Source organism: Mirounga angustirostris, unplaced genomic scaffold (genome assembly GCF_029215605.1).
Source record: "Mirounga angustirostris isolate CCGP_5_RB_7025 unplaced genomic scaffold, mMirAng1.0.hap1 SCAF_4, whole genome shotgun sequence".
In the NCBI taxonomy this organism is placed as follows: domain Eukaryota; kingdom Metazoa; phylum Chordata; class Mammalia; order Carnivora; family Phocidae; genus Mirounga; species Mirounga angustirostris.
In genome coordinates, this window is record NW_026991712.1 from 182,320,616 (window position 1) to 182,335,282 (window position 14,667).

At 57.1% G+C, this 14,667-nt stretch overlaps 1 protein-coding gene across 1 annotated transcript in view; it reads left to right on the forward strand.

The window, feature by feature from the left end:
• CASZ1 (castor zinc finger 1) overlaps positions 1–14,667 on the forward strand; it is a 145,981-nt gene that overhangs the window by 71,966 nt on the left and 59,348 nt on the right. Inside the window, exon 3 of the mRNA XM_064589940.1 lies at positions 7,574–7,625. The gene's annotated coding sequence lies outside the window, so the exon portion shown is untranslated. The remainder of the gene's footprint in view (positions 1–7,573; positions 7,626–14,667) is intronic.

Sequence of the window (14,667 nt, forward strand, 5' to 3'; positions counted from 1 at the left end):
GGCTTCCCTCACTGAGCTCCCCAGCACTGGGCAGACCCAGGGAGTGTCTTCCCTGCAGGATGCTGCGGCATGCCATGCGAAGGTGCTCGCCCCTGCGCCAAGGAGGGCCTTTCCAGCAGCCAGCCCCATCAGCTGTGAGCAGCCCGCAGTACATCTGTGCCCTGTGCGTCTAAGAGCTCCCAGGAAACCCCCCTGCTCAAACCAAGTGAGCCCAAGCAAGTGACTCGGGCCTGCCCTGCGGCAGCATCCCATCCAGAACAGCTCCTCTCAGACCAGGAGATGGGGTCTGAGGACCGGAGCAAGGACCAAGCCCCTTAGCCCCAAACCAGGCTGTTTGTGGAAGAACAGAGTACCCCTCCCCACTTCCTCCCGGTTCTAATGACTTCTAAATATTGGTAAATATTTTGGCTAATGCAGGCTCTCATGGCAGAGAACAAAGCTGTCTGCAGTTCAGGACCTACAAATTATTTATTAAAGATCTGAGATGCGGCGCAATTATGTGGAAAGAACCCCCCAAATTAAATAAATAACTAACAAAATAAATAAATAACAGCCACACTGGCCGCTTGCAGGCTTGGGGAGCTGCATACATGATTGCCGTCTTGATGAACTCCCCCCGGATGTAATGAGCTGATTTTCTGCTGTTAATATTGCATCTGCTGATGAAGGATTCGTTAGGATAATGGAACGAAGCTAAAATATAAATGACTCCCTGTCAAGAAGCAGCTTTTGTTTGTTGATCTCCTGACAGTTCCCGGGCCAAGGCAGGGGTTTCTGTGTGCACACGCATTCAGGATGTGGGCAGGAGGGCGGGGAGAGGGCTCGGGGGGCTGCCCCCAGGGCCTGGCTCTCCTGGTATCCTAGGCTTTCCCTGCCAGGTGGAACCCCATACTTTGGGAGGGGGTCCCAGAGCCCTGTGGGTGGGGAAGTCCTTGATCCAGACCCTCCTTCCCCTCCCGGAGGACAGCTTGTCACACCAAGTGGCTGAGTAGCAGCAAAAGTTACCAGGGGAGCCTGGCGGAGACGGATGGCCGGGGCCGTGCTCGTTGGGATCCACACACTAGACGGGATGCGCCGCGTGTGCGCAGGGGAATGGTAGCATCACGGAATCCTAGGCTCTTGAGTGACGTAGGCTGCGGGGAGGCCCGTCCCTGGAGCCACCCTTGCCTTTCCATATTGTCTTTTTTCCCTCGGCGGTCACAAAGCGCGTCTCACAGAGGCCTAGGAATTCCTTGGGCAGGGTGCACGCCATTCTCGAGGAGGACGGGCCCCATCCGCAATTGTGATGATTCACCTTCCCACCCCCTTGCTTGGCTTATCTAATACCTATGCTGAGCTGCCACGTGGGGACTATCTTTCCCCTTTCTCAAGCTGCTGGGGCTGCTGCTGCCACTGTTTCTTCAGCTTTCTTACGTTACCTCGTGGTAAAATGCACGTCACCTAAAATTTACCATCGTCGTCATTTTAAACTCTACGATTTAGTAGCATTAAGCACCTTCATGATGTTGTGCAACCCTTGCCAACATCCAGTTCCAAAAGTTTTTCATCGCCCCGGACAGAAACTCTATGCCTGTTAGCAGCCACTCCCCAGTCCCCCTTCGCCCTGCCCCTGACAACCACTGACCTGCCCTCTGTGCCCATGGATTTGCCGGTCCTGGACATTCCGTGTACGTGGAATTGTACGATATGTGCCCTTTGCATCTGGCTGCTCTCGCTTAGCATGTTCTCGAGGCACATCCATGTTGTAGTGTGTATGAGAACTTCATTCCTTTCTACAGCTGACTAATATTTCATTGTGTGGCTCTGCCTCATCTTGTTTATCCAGCCATCCGTTGACGGACATTTGGGTTGCTGCTCACCTTTTGGCTCTTGTGAAGAGAGCATCTATGAACATCCGTGTTCATTTATTTGGGTCCGTTTTCCATTCTTTTGGATATATACCTGGATCTCCCCCCAGCTTCTTCAAGGCGGGGACCCTGAAAGTTAGTAACAGGAAATGTATATTGAGCACTTACCGTGTGTCAGATGATAGCGTTGCGCATTATTTCAGCAAATCTTTGCCACCACCATGAGAGTAGAAGCTCTGTGAGAACTGTCTTTGGTTTCCCACAGTCCTCTAGGCCTAGGACAGTATCCGGCACGTAGTAGATAAGAAAGACTCACTGAACCAACTGCCTTTGAGGTGGGGACTTCTGTTCCTACTTTTCCATTAAGGAAACTGAGGCCTGGAAAAGGTTAAGTAGTCTGCCCTACCAGATCCCGTGGTTCTAAGTGACAGAGGCAAGATTCCAGCCCCACCTCCCTGACTCTGCTCTTGCTCCCACATGCTGGACAGTTTCTCTTCCTTATGCCTAGCACCGTGCCCCTGCACACAGTATGCACTCGCTGAATTCCTAAGCCCACTGTGGAGCGGGGGACAGAAAGAGATCTAGGGTCGATTTACCTGGCAGAGGGGCTGGGTGACACCCAGAGCAGCTGTTGGCTTTCTGTGCATCTCTCTGGCAGAATTGGACCGTCTTTCCAAGGAGGCACTGCCTTACCCTCATTGAGCTCCGAGGTGGCAAAGACTGGATTGGACACTGCCGAGCACTCCTCCCAGGAAACCTTCTTGCTGACACTCTGGCCAGAATGACTCCTCGTCTTGACCTTCAAGGCTGTCAGATAGGGGAGAGAGCAAACCCAGCCGCCGACCTGGATCCCTCTTACTAGGGAGAGGATGGGCCCCACCAGGAAGGTCTCAGGCACTTCTGCCTTGAATGGTCAGACAGGGCTTTCACGAAATGGAAGAGTTTCTTCCTCCTGTGGGGTCTCAGGAGGGGTGGGGAGGCCGACTCCTCTTCTGGAAGCCTGAGAGGGTAAGGCAGGGCCTCCCATCACAGGCTGAGTCCCGGCAGGGCTGGTCTCAGTTTCTGAGACAGGAAGAAGAGAGAGGGCAAGCCAGGAATGGGGACCTTTCAGGGCAGCATCCGGCAAAGGGGCCAAGGCCTGGGCAGGGAATGTCTAAGGCAGAGAGGGCGAGTGAGAGGCCCCGGGGCTGGTGGGAGTCAGCTGAGTACTTCCCTGCTTTTTCATTTATGTATTTATTGAACACATTTCCTGAGCCAGGACTTGACAGAACAAGGTGGGCAAACCCCTTTCCTGCCCCCAAACGACTAGACCCTCTCTCCCTGTTGACCCTGTACAGATTTTTCAGGATTCTGGCCAAATTCCAGCCCAGACTGTGTTTGGAAACCAGCCCCCACCCCCGCCCCCCAGAGCCAATCCAGGGACCTGCTCGGATTCCTGGTGCTGGGCGCCCGCCCCACCTGCCCCCTGCCTGCCTTGAGGTGTTAGGTCCCTTTCCCTAAGAGGAGACAGGCACCTGCTGGATTATGCAGAGCCATTGGACCCCTCTTTGTCCCGCTAACCACTGTGTAAAAGTCGGGCTTCCTTTGACCTTTCCGTCTTGCCTGGTTCGTCTGTGGCTGTCCTAGTGACACACATGCCCTGGGGCGTCTGCCGGCTAACTGCTCAGCCCCTGCCTGCCTGCAGCCTCTCTCTCCCTGGCCCTGCTCCCCTGGCAGAACTTTCTATTCTTTCTTTCTTCCCCCTCTATTCCTCCCTCCCTCCCTTCCTCCCTCCCTTCCCTCTCTCTCTCTCTCTCCCTCTCTCTCTCTCTCTTTCACTCTTTTAACATGGTTTTCCTAAAAAGTTTTTTAATCAATCAAATTTGAGGCAGAAAATAGGTTTTGTCACGCCTGGTCCCGGGGTGGTGTGGCTCTCACTCAGGCTCCTGACAGCTCCTCAATGCAGGAAGGAGGCCAAACAGAATATTTCTCGGGGAAAGTGCCCGTTTCCATGACACTGCCCCTTGTTGTCTGAGCTGCCCCCCTCCCCAAGCTGCCGGCTGACATGGCCTCAGCCCCTGTGAAAGGGCCGTGGAGAGGGTGTGTGTGAGGGTGGGGGAGGGGCAGGGGACAGCACTGGGGGGTAGATGGGCGGCCGACAGCTGCCCCGAGCCTCCGTGGCCTGAGAGGGTTGGGGAGCAGGTAGGGGCGGCAGGGCCGAGGAGCCTGGCCTGGTGCTGCATAATCAGCTGAGCCTCATAAATATGGGGCTGGGGAGCCGTGGGCGAGACACTCCGAAGGCAAGTCCATGATAGTCGGTGGCTCCAGCCAGAAGGGACTGCAGCTGGATGAGGCCTCTTCAGGTCCCGGTATGCCTGGCACAGCAGCTTCTTCACCCTTCCCTCTGCCCCTTCCCTCCTCTCCCAGCCTGTCCCTCCACCCTCTCACCCATGGCAGCCCCTCTGGCCTCCATCCAGCCCTCCTTCCACCCCAACCCTCCTTGTGCCTGGAGGAGCCTCCAGCGAGCATCCCATTCCCCGGCCCACCACCCCCCCTCCCAGAGCTCCCCGCTGGCCCTCAGGGGGTCTCCCCCTCTCCTTCCCAGTTCCCTCTTCCTCCTTCCCACCTCAGACATTCACCTTTTCCTCTTTCTTCTACTCTTCTCGCTCTCTTTTATAATTAATGATTAGTTTTAATTGGTTTGCTTAGGCAGCCTGACAGCAAATTAACAGAAGCCAGCCCAGGGCTGCCAGGCTCGGGGAGAGACCACTGCACTCCGGCACTGGCTGGGCGAAGGCAGGCCAGGCTGAGCTGGGGGGCCCGTGGGCCGGCTGGGTGGGCCTCCGAAAGACAGCTCTCACAGCGAGGGTCGGGCCACACCTGGCAGGCGCAGTGGCCGATGGGAAGAAGGCAATAGACTCTTGGCACACAAGGCACATAAGTGGCAACTTTCTCTGTGCACTTCTGTTCTTCTTCTCCTCCTCGCACCCCTCCCATGTTCTCATTCACAGAAGACATCGTCCACATCTGTGGAAATTAGGGCCAGGTATAAAAGGAGGGCAGGGGCCCTGCCTTCAGACTGGGGCAGGGCTGGCTTGATTGCGATCCCACCCATCCTCACTCACGCCATGGGCCAATGGGCTTAGCGGCTTGACACCTCTGGGGCCAAGCTTCTGCTTTTTCACGTGGACAGGAGGGAGCCGGTCATTGGGCTGTTGGCCTGCTTAGCTCAGCTGCCTGCCTCCAGTCTGGAAGCTCCAGGACCTGGTTCTGTATCCGATTTGCTGTGCGCCTCGGCACAGAATACAACCTTTCGGTCCTCAGTTTCCTGGTCAGAGTACTTAGGATGAAGACCGTCGGATGGGTGAATGGGCCAGTGGGGAGGTGGCTGGACAGCTGGCAGAGAAAAGACACGTCGGCCATGATCCCTGAGCACGTTACTTCTCTTTCTTAGCCAAATGTGGGGGCGCCTGCTCTCCTCTGTGTTTTCCCCCTCTGTATCTGTCCCCTGGCCTTGAAGAAGCCCTTCCTGAGCCCCAGCAGCTCTTCTAGTCCTCTGTGGGGCCCTGGGTGTGCCCGGCCACTAGCTCACACAGGCCAGACCAGACGTCAGGGACAGTGGGGGGCAGAGAGAGACAGAAGATGCCCCAGGCGGGAAGAAAAGAGAGGCAAAGCTGGACTTCTCGGGCTCCCACTGGGGTTCCAGAATGCACCCAGCTGACCTCCCTGCTCCTGTGTGGCAGGCCACCTGCCCCAGGGGCCTGTGAGAGGCGCCACCTAGGGCCGGCCCCTCGGCCAGCATCCCTGCCCCTCCCCCTCCCTCCTCCACCGGGGCCAACTCCCGCAAAGTTTCCTGCGATTGTTGTGTGCGATTGGATCTGCAAGTTGCTCTCTAAGCTTCTTGTCACATTTTGACTTAATGAAGTGCAACTGCTGAGGGATTTGGGTTCAGCGCTCCGGCCTCCCTCGCTCCCTTGTTGTCAGAAAACGGGGGCGGTTGGGGACGGCAACACCGTGCTGCAAGTCGTTATCATTCCGGTCAGTCTGTTTAACACAAAATTAAACAAAGAACTAATTAGTGCCTCATGAATTAATAAATGCACAGTTGCAGGGGAGGATGGGAGGGGAGAAAAAGGTGGTGGAAGGGAGATACTGGAGTTACGGGGTTGGGGGGCTTTGGGGGTTCAAGGGAGGCTGGCCAGGGCGCCCGGAGAGATCTCAGGCAGCGAACATGGGATGGACGCGCAGCCGGGTTCTGCCAGGCCTGCCCAGCACCTCTCAGCGGAGACTGCGCTCTCCAGCCCCTGCCCTGCAGCCCTGCCCTGCTCAGCCTCCGTGTCCCCCAGCTCCCCTCTCTGGCCTCTTCCTCTTTGGCACTTCCACAGGCACTCTCCCACCTCACAAGCCTCCCCCTTCCTCTCTACTGCCCCCTGTCTCAGTCAGCCCAGCCCTCTGCTTGACCCCCAGCCTCTCACCCTCAGGGTCAGGTGGGCCTAGGAGGCACCCCTCAGGGGGCAGGGGGAGCAGCCTCCCCAACTGCCCAACGTCCCTCAGAGCCCTGGGCCTGGCAGGGTGGGCTCTGCCCAGGTAAGCACCTCTGCCCAGGCAGCCCAACAAAGGCTACAAAACCCGGCAGAAGACCCAGCCTCCTTAGGAGGACTTGTCAAGTACAATTAGCATTATCTGTCTAAATATGTCCTGGGCAAGAGAGGGAGGGCCGCAGGACTGGGTGGCATTCTGGGAGCCCCGTACAAGGTCACCTCACCTCTTGCAATCCCCCCAATCTGATTTGGGGATTACACAGCCTAAGGAAATTGGTGTTATTCCTCTTGCATCATTGATAAGCCACGAATGAGGGAGTGGGGAGGAAAAAACGTAATAAACAGAAAACTGTTGCCGAGTGTGGGTTAGGGTTCTGAGGCCCCGGGGCAGGGGGGGTGGAGGTGGGAGTCCGGGTGGGGGACTGAGGGCTCCTTGGGTTTTCTATCCATATCAGGAGTCTGTCTCCCAAACTCAAGCTCTGGGCAGGAAGGTCTGAGCCTAGCAAGCTTGGCTGAGTTATATGTTGGCTAAAGATCCTCTACGTTGTTGGACCGTGTCCACTTCCCTACGTGGGCCCCTAGCGTGGGTTGTTGTGTCTCCTTGGTAGGACCTCAGGGTAGAAGGTGCTGTCATAGCCTGTTTCTGGGAGGTGAGGCTTCTTGGTGCCATGGGCCCTGGTCCACCCTTGCCCCTCTGTCTCCCACTTACTGTAGTGAACAGCTTGGCATCTGTCATTTTTATTCCCAGGGGCTGGGGAAGAGAATGAAGGAATGGGCACTGCTGTGCTCTGTGGTCCCCAGGCCCCTCGGTTTAGCCACTGCAGCCCCCCCCCCCCCCATACACACACTGCTATCTCCGCCTCTGCAGATGCGTGTGCAGTAGGGTCTGGCTGTTCTCTCTTTGGTTAGGGGTGTCCCGAGTACCCTATTTCTCCTGGCATCGGCTCCTAATGCTTCCTGAACTTTTTCAAAATTTGGTTGCCATATACTTAAGTGAGCCAAAATCCATTTTTGACCCCCTTCGCCGGTCCTGGAGCATTAGCCCCTTGGCCCATAGGTGGCAGGGAGCCCTTGGGCACAGAGCAGGCTGGAGGGCATGCGCTGGGAAATTGTGGGCATCCTGCCTGAAATGAAATGAAATGAAATGAAAGAAAATGAATGAAATGAAATGAAAGACTAACAGGGATCTTCTCTCTCCCTCCCCAGGATGAAGTGACGCCCCTACTCTGAAAGAGGAGCCTCTAGGACCCGTTACGAGGTAAGCCTGAGACCCCTCCCTGTTCCTTGTGTCCTCCCCCCTTCACTGGTGACCTGATACAGGTGTCACTCTGGGCTGGGTCCAGTCGCGTGGAGCACCCGGGGGTACTGGGAAGATGGAGAGTGGGGATTGGAGCTACACTGCCCATTGGAACCTGGCCAGAAAAGATGGCCCCAGTAGGAACATGTCAGATTGGCTCTTGGGCTGGGAATGGGCCAGGGGGGCATGTGGGCTGTGGACTGTGGGCATGGAATGTGTCCGAGGTGGTGTGGGGCAGAGGCATCCCTGGTGCCAGGGTTTGGCCGCCCATTGGTGCCATCCCCAGTTCTCTGCAGTGCTGTCTGCCCGCTGTGGCAGCAGCTGCTGGCTGTCCCTGGAAGCTCTGCTTGTGGCTCTTGGGGAGCCTCGTGGACTTGAAAGCCCTAGAACTCCAGCCCTGCCTCTCTCCTAGGAGCTACCCGGCCCGTGGCCTCCGCCCCCCTCCATGAGTGGCTGGTAGGGAGGAGCCCCGATCAGGCTGCTGACCTGCCCTTCCCAAGCCCGGGGCTTCCCCGGTCTGGCTGGGCCTCCACAGGCTGTCGCAGTCCCCAAGTGGCTCGAGGAACGTCGGGGGCCACCAGGCCTCGGCCCCAGGCAGCGCGGTGTCAGAGGTGACCGGTGGAACGCCAGTGTTATGTAAATAGCGGGACCTGCCCGGCGGGCGAGCTGGCTGGCTGCAGCCATCCATCATCCTCGCTCGGCGGGGCGGGGGACAGACAGGGCACCGTGCGCCTGGCTCCAAACCTGTTTGTTTTCCCTTTGTCTCCCGCGTTTTGGGCCTGGCTGTGACCGGCTCCGGGTTTTGTCCTGCCGGCCCCCTCCCCCGGGGAGGATGGGGGGCAGGGAGGAGATTCGTGCTGCTCCCACCGCGGCATCCCTTTCGGACTTCAAAGGCTCCCCCAGCATTGTCTGTGCCTGCGGGCAGTGGCCCTGAAAACGTGATCAGAGGCGGCCGGTGTAGGGCAGGCCCGGCCCGCGCCCTGCGCTCTCGCTGGGGCCCGTAGATTCCTCCCTTTGCCGCCAGCTCCACCCTGGTTACAGCTCCACTCCCCGGGCCTCTCTCCTTGCCTCCCTCTCCCCTGGCGTCCCTTCTGGCCATCCTGGCCCACTGCTGCCCACTCCCATCCCCTCTTAGCCACAGCGTAACACCTCTCTGGTGGCGGTCAAGACTCCTAGAATGTTGAGGCTCCGAGTCACCACCATCTGCCCCTTCGTATCATCCATGAGAATCGGAAGCAAAGTGAAGGGCTTCTTGGCAGGCTAGGTGCCGGGGCCGGTTCTGGGACATCTAGTCCCCCCGTATCAGTGCTTGTTCTTTCCCTTCTTTTTATCTATTCTCTGCCGGTCATGAGAGCCTGACTTCCACCTGAGGCCTTTGCCCAGCCCTTCCCTCCATTTCTCGGCAAGGTCTAGATTGGATACTCCTGTCCCCAGGCAGTGGGATGGCATCCTATTTTCTGGAGGCCCACTGCCTGTTTTTGTAAATAAAGTTTTATTGGAACATAGCCACGCCCACTCATTTGCATATCCACGGTGGCTTTGGCTTACTCTACAGTGGCAGAGCTGAGCAGCTACAACAGAGAATGTTTAGCCCACAAAGCCTAAATATTTACTCTCTAACCCTTTAGCAAAAGTTTGCTATCTCCTGACCTCTGCTCTTTTTTTTTAAGTGACAAAATATATCTAACATGAAAATTGCCATTGTAACCATTTTTAAGTGTATTTTCCTGGCATTAAGTATGTCCAGTGTTGACTGTCATCTGCCCTGTGCTCTTGTCTTTCATGGGATTGCTCTGAGGGGCTGCGGGCTATTTGCAGATCTGGTCTGTTAGGGGCCCGCCCTCTCTCTCTCTGCCCTCCTCAGGGTCTTGTTCTCTGCTCAGTCCCACCCACCTAGAAGTCCAGGCTTGCCTTCCCTTCCCAGCCACCATTTCCTGAGAGCTTGGCATCCCATCCCAGGAGCCCTGCATAGCCTTTAGCCTTTACTAAGCTCTCACATCCAGTTTCCTCTTCTGTAAAGTGAGCAGAATAGCTACTTTTTTTTTTTTTTTTAAGATTTATTTATTTGAGGGAGTGTGCCTGTGGGAGGGATGGGTAGGGGGAGGAGCAGAGGGAGAGGGAGAGAGAGAGAATCCCAAGCAGACTCCTGCTGAGTGCAGAGCCTGACTCGGGGCTGGATCTCAGGACGCTGAGAGGATGACCTGAGCCGAAATGAAGAGTTGGGTACTTAACCCACTGAGCCACCCAGGCACCCCCAGAACAGCTACTTCTGCAGACAGAGTTACTGGGAATAGTGAGTTAATGTGGTCAAAGGTGTCTGGCCTGGGGCCTGACAGGTAGGAAAAACTCACATTTCCTCCTTCCTTCATAGCTTTTCACCTCCCAGAGCCCTAGCCATCCCTGGGCAGATTCTAAGGGGTTCCCCACCCCTGCCCAGGGACTTGTGAGCCTGACTTCTTGGTGAACGAGAGTCTCCTCACTCCAGTGGGCGCCATGGAAGGAAATGCCCCACGGGTGGTGGGCTGAGGGGCATTGGGGTTCTCAGGTCAGTGCAGGGTCCTCTGCTGCAGGGCTCTGGGAAATCGCATAAGTTCCCTGGGCACCGCTCTCTCTCAAACGGCATCCTGCACCATGCTCTCTGCTTCCCAGGCTGTTGCAAGTAGGAACTAGGTGCTCGGGGGAGAGTCATGAAGGTTGTGTTTGTGGGTGCTGCTGGGAGTGATGCAGGCCAAGGGAAGAGTCTGAGTTTGAACGTGGGCCGTTCTGGGGGAGGTGGGAACTAGGCTGTAGTTCCAGTTGAGAAGACCCCGGAAGTTACGTGGTGGGCCCTTGCTCCGTATAGGGGCAGGGACCAAGGCAGCTCTGACTTGTTACTGGTGCCGGGAGCTGATCTGGGAGCCCGGCTCCAAGCTCTAGAGGAGCTGGCGGGGGAGGGAGGCCGGGGGAGGGGGAGGGAAGACGAAGCTGGGCAGCAGTTGGAGGTCTGAGGCCAGATCTGTGTCCACTGGCTCCCACTCCTGCTGCTTCTGCTGCCGGCTCTCTTACTGCCCTCTTTCCTTGGGCTCCTGGCCTTTTGTGTATCTGTGTCCCCCTCCCAGCATCCCACTAGTTTCTCTTCCTCCTGGCCTTCCCACCACCCATACTGCCACCCCCAACTCCACGGCGCGCACACGCTCTCTCCCCCTCCCTCTCTCTCTCTCTCCTTTTCATCTACTCCGAAGGCTTTACTTTACTTCCTTGTCACCCTAATTGATTGCATTAACCTTTCAGCGTATTGGATTCCTCGGCATCGTGCAGAGAGCCCTGCGCAATATGCTTATAATCTGAGCCATAATGGACAGTTTGCAGTCAACAAGCCCCTTCTCCCTTCTCTGCCATTGGCCTGGTGACATCTCTCTTGCCCCAGCCACCACGGCCACTTCCCCCCGCCTCAGCAGGAGTGGGGCAGGGGAATGAGGGTGGGTGGAAGCAGACACAGCTTGGACCCCCCCATCCCCCCAGGGAGTTCCCTGCACCTCCCCTCCTCCCAGCTCTGCCCCTGCTCTGCCTCTGCTTCTCCTAGCCTCCTGGCCTGGGTCCTTCACCGGGCCTCTGGTCTTGGAGGATCCTCTCGGCTCGGCTGTTTGCTCCTGGGACTCTCATTAAGGAGTGGCTGACGGGGCCAGCTTGGATTTGGGGAGTAAGAGAGACCCCTGGTTCCACCAGATGGATCTCAGAGCAAACCGTCACTCCTTTGCTTGCCTCGGAGGCTTTGGGGAAAGATGATGGTGACCACTTCAGGAGGCAGAGGGAGGGGATACAGGCAGCAGAGCAATAAGCCAGAGAGGAGCCTCTGCAAGGCAGGCTGGCTGAGCCTCACAGGAGACCTGGCATGGGGGAGGCAGGAGAAAACGAAAGCTGGCTTCTCAGGTTAGTGAGAACGGGCTCCCTCAGGTGGGTTCTCGGACGGGCACCTCCTGGTCCAGCAATCAGGCAAAGGAGCCAGTCCGTGCCGGCTGCCTGGTCCTGGGAGCTCAGCGAGCCCCGGCCTTGTAGGTCCTGGCTGGGGCTGCCAGCCCTCAGACCCAAAGCCTGGTCAGCCGAATCTTCATTCACAATAGGCTGGACGCCGGGTTGAATACATTAGTGTCAGGCCGGAGGAGCGGGACGGAAGCTCCCCTTAGCCCTGATGTACTTCCTCTCTCCCGCGCTGTCCCCCCCCACCCCGCCCCCACCCTCTGCCCATCATCTTCTCCTTCCCAGCACCCCCTCCTGCCGTCACTCCATCACTCCGAAGGGCAAGCTTTGGCAACAGGGGGCCGGATTAGGTCCTTCCCACCCTCTCCCAGGGATTTTGGGGGTGGGCAGAGGGCACAGCAGGGAGAAGCCAAGCATCGAATTAAAGTTTGGTGATTGTCAGTGTCAGGAGAAGCTAAATAACCCTGTAACTAGTATGAAGGTGAATTCACGGTCTGCTGCACATGGAAAAGATGAGTGCTCTGGGAGACGAGGGGAGCGAACGGCAGAGTCTGCCTGCCACGGTGGGCAACCCCCTCTCCAGGGACCCAGGCACAGAGGCGGGAGGAGGGCCATGCCCTCTCCCATCCCTGCCAGGGAACAGCCACCCGGGACCCCATCCACATATGGGGGGCAGCTCAGCTTGCCTAACGACCTGCTGGCCCAGCACTGGGGACCCAGGGAGACATCTGTGGGCACCCAGCCCAGGGCCCAGGATGCCAGCCCATCCGGCCGGGTCCGTGTTCGTCTCTGCTCACTAGTGCTTACTGAGCGTTTACTCTGTGCCAAGCTATGTGCTGTGCCCTATACCACCACTCTGTGTAGTAAATGCTGTTTTTCTTCCTCCCATTTCATCCCCACTTTCTTATAATCCACTTCTCTGAGCTATAGTTTACATGCCAAGTGTACAATTCAGTGGTTTTTTAGTATATTACCAATATCGTGTGATCACCATCTATCTAATTTTAGACTATTTCCACCACTCCAGAAAGAAACCCCATACTCATTAACAGTCACTCCACATTCCTCCTTGACCCCCAGCCCTAGGCAAGCACTAATTGTTCTCTTTGATGCTGAGAAAATGGAGGCTCAGAGAGGGTCTGTGACTTGGTCAAGGTGGCACAGCCAGTGAGGGAGGGAGCTGGGATTGAACCCAGGTAGTGGGACTCCAGAGTCAGTGCTCCTTGAGGCACTGTCTGCCCGATGTCCTGGCTGCCCCGGCCGCCCCCACCCCCACGTGCCCTGCCGCTTGTTTCTAACAGCCCCGGCTCAGGCGTGTACAAGCACCAGCCAAACACGTAGGCCCAGGTGGCAACACGCATCTCTCTCCCTAGGTACACTTGCGAGCCCATACAGAAAAATCTCACACCACGCGGAAGGACAGCCAACGTCCCCTCCTCTAGCACCTTCTCTTCCCCAGCCCAGCTCCTGGAAGGGAGGGTTGGCACAGGATCCAGCAGCAACAGGGGAGCTCGAGTGGCCAGTGAGGCCTCGGTGGTTTCAGAGTTTTAAAAGGAGAAATCTCCACATCGCCTGTAGCTGATCATAACTAAAATCCGATGCCAACACAACATTCCTGAACAGGTCCCGCCCGGGTTGGGGCCACCGGCTAGGCCGTGTGGTGCCCACAGGGGAACTCGAGAAGCTCAGCACCCACATCACACTTAACTCTCTTTCCATCCGACTCTCACTCTCTCCTTTGCTTCTATCCTGTCCTTCCCACCTACCTCTTTCTTCTTTACACTCCTGCTGTCCCACCCCAAAACTCCAAAAAAAAAAATTTCTTTTTTTTTTTTTTTTTTGTGGCCATACTCTTGACTTGCAAAATTCGGGCATTAATCTGAAACTCGTCCTGCCTCTGATAAGAGATGAATACAGGAGGAGACACAAAGGGAAAGGTAGACCAGAGAATGAGTCTGTTGGATTTGGTTTGGGGTTTTTTCCTCCTTCTTCTCTCTCCCTCTAAAGCGGAGGATCCGGCCGGGCCAGTTTGGATATTTATTAAGAAAAAGCCAAAGATAATTAACTTTTTTGTTTTTGTTTTGTTTGCGGGTGCCTCCCCTGCTGGCACTCCTGACTGCCTGGCAAATTAAACCTGCTCCCTGCTCCCTGGGTGCTGGGCTGCCGGCAACTTGGCTGCCCAGGAACCGCCCGGCCCCTCAGCCGCCCACCCAGCCACGCACCTGGGGGGTCAAACCCAGGGTCACTTTATGCCGCCCACCGATGCCACGTCCCCAGGCTCTTCTGACTTCTAGAGCAGCCTTTAGAGCTGGGTAAGTGGCCTGGGGGGGAGAGAGAGGAGGGCTACCGTTGGGGTGGTGGCCAGCACTTCCCTAAAAGGAGAAACGGTGAAAAAGCGAGGGCTACCATGGGGCCAGGGCATGTCCCTTGGCCAGTTCAGGGCTGTCCGCCTTCCAGAAGAGGGCGAGAACAGAGAATGAGCTGCAAGTGGAGGAGAGGCCAGCTTTGGGCCATGGCCACCACCTGCTCTCCTAGGAGGCGGCTACGCTGCCAGAACCCATGGGCCTTGGGAAGGCTCTGGAGGAGACTTGGGGCCACAGAACCATCCCACGATAGCTGTCTACCCTCAGCACTGGCCTCCGTCCTACCCCCACCTCTGACCCAGCCCAGGCCATCTGGGTGCCCCACAGCATGGTTAGGGAACCCCGCGCTGCTTCTGGCCTGCCGCCCTAGAACCCTGCAGAGCCCTGAGGCCAAGCTCCGACCTGAGCCTGAGCCCTGTCCGTGGGCCAAGAAAGTGGCAGTTCTAGACCTCTCCGTGGAGGGACAGAGTTGAGAGTATCTCGGGAGCTGGGACAGCCAGTGGGGAAGGCAAGTCCTCTCTAGGGGCCAGCCAAGCCGAAGCTGAGGGTTGGAGGTGTGGTTTGCCCCTCTGCTAAATGAATATGGCTCAGCCCCTCCCCTGGCAGAGACCTCTCCTCCGTGCCCCTGGCTTCAACCCCAACTGGGCAAGTAGGCAGCGATGCGAGGTCCCTCCAGGTAGGGA